This window comes from Salmo trutta, chromosome 9 (genome assembly GCF_901001165.1).
Source record: "Salmo trutta chromosome 9, fSalTru1.1, whole genome shotgun sequence".
In the NCBI taxonomy this organism is placed as follows: domain Eukaryota; kingdom Metazoa; phylum Chordata; class Actinopteri; order Salmoniformes; family Salmonidae; genus Salmo; species Salmo trutta.
In genome coordinates, this window is record NC_042965.1 from 29,220,696 (window position 1) to 29,222,867 (window position 2,172).

Genomic DNA, 2,172 nt, shown 5'->3' on the forward strand with positions numbered 1-2,172 from the left:
GTGTACTCCAATCAAGTTGTAGAAACATCTCAAGGATAATTAATGGAAAGCAAATGGTCTGAATACTTAAGTAAATAAGGTATTTCTGTTTTTTATTTGTAATAAATTAGCTAAAATGTTGATTTTGCGTTGTCATTACCGAGTATTGTGTCCATTTTAGAATAAGGCTGTAACGTAACAAAATTTGGAAAAAGTCAAGGGGTCCTAATACTTTCTGAATGCACTGTATATACAACCGTTATTAACCGTAAAATTAGCTTTTCTTTCAAAAACAAGGACATTTAGAAGTGACCCAAAACTTTTGAATCGTAGTGTATATCTCACTGTAAATATTTATCACATTCCTCATGTATGGTTTTATATTTAGAGGAGGAAGAAAGATAAGGAGAAAAAGAGAGATAAGGAGAAAAGAAGGGCGACCGACAGGTAGAGAGGTAGAGAGAGAGGTAGAGAGAGAGGTAGAGAGAGAAGTAGAGAGAGAGGTAGAGAGAGAGTGTGTTCTGGCTGAGTTGACAGAGGCCCATTCATCCTCCATGCTAGAGCAGACAGAGTGCTGGCGCTGGGAGGACAGGGCCCATAAATCAGCCTCCATGAGACTCACACATGCATGCTCGCACGCACACATGCACAAACACACACATATAAACTCAGCAAAAAAAGAAACGTCCTCTCACTGTCAACTGCGTTTATTTTCAGCAAACTTAACATGTGTAAATATTTATATGAACATAACAAGATTCAACAACTGAGACATGAACTGAACAAGTTCCACAGACATGTGACTAACAGAAATTGAATAATGTGTCCTTGAACAAGGGGGGGGGGGGGGTTAAAATCAAAAGTAACAGTCAGTATCTGGTGTGGCCACCAGCTGCATTAAGTACTGCAGTGCATCTCCTCCTCATGGACTGCACCAGATTTGCCAGTTCTTGCTGTGAAATGTTACCCCACTCTTCCACCAAGGCACCTGCAAGTTCCCGGACATTTCTTGGGGGAATGGCCCTAGCCCTCACCCTCCGATCCAAAAGGTCCCAGACGTGCTCAATGAGATTGAGAGCCGGGCTCTTCGCTGGCCATGACAGAACACTGACATTCCTGTCTTGCAGGAAATCATGCACAGAACGAGCAGTATGGCTGGTGGCATTGTCATGCTGGAGGGTCATGTCAGGATGAGCCTGCAGGAAGGGTACCACATGGAGGAGAATGTCTTCCCTGTAAAGCACAGCATTGAGATTGCCTGCAATGACAACATGCTCAGTCCGATGATGCTGTGACACATCGCCCCTGACCATGACGGACCCTCCACCTCCAAATCGAACCCACTCCAGAGTACAGGCCTCGGTGTAACACTCATTCCTTCGACAATAAACGCGAATCCGACCATCACCCCTGGTGAGACAAAACCGCGACTCGTCAGTGAAGAGCACTTTTTGCCAGTCCTGTCTAGTCCAGCGACGGTGGGTTTGTGCCCATAGGCGACGTTGTTGCCGTTGATGTCTGGTGAGGACCTGCCTTACAACAGGCCTACAAGCCCTCAGTCCAGCCTCTTTCAGCCTATTGCGGACAGTCTGAGCACTGAAGGGATTGTGCGTTCCTGGTGTAACTCGGGCAGTTGTTGTTGCCATCCTGTACCTGTCCCGCAGGTGTGATGTTCGGATGTACCGATCCTGTGCAGGTGTTGTTACACATGGTCTGCTACTGCGAGGACGATCAGCTGTCCGTCCTGTCTCCCTGTAGCGCTGTCTTAGGCGTCTCACAGTACGGACATTCAATTTATTTCCCTGGCCACATCTGCAGTCCTCATGCCTCCTTGCAGGGTGCCTAAGGCACATTCATGTAGATGAGCGGGGACCCTGGGCCTCTTTCTTTTGGTTTTTTTCAGAGTCAGTAGAAAGGCCTCTTTTGTGTCCTAAGTTTTCATAACTGTGACCTTAATTGCCTACCGTCTGTAAGCTGTTAGTGTCTTAACGACCGTTCCACATGTGCATGTTCATTCATTGTTTATGGTTCATTGAACAAGCATGGGAAACAGTGTTTAAACCCTTTACAATGAAGATCTGTGAAGTTATTTGGATTTTACAAATTATCTTTGAAAGACAGGGTCCTGATTCTTTTTTGCTGAATTTACATGCACACACACACACACACACACACACACTACCGAGACACACT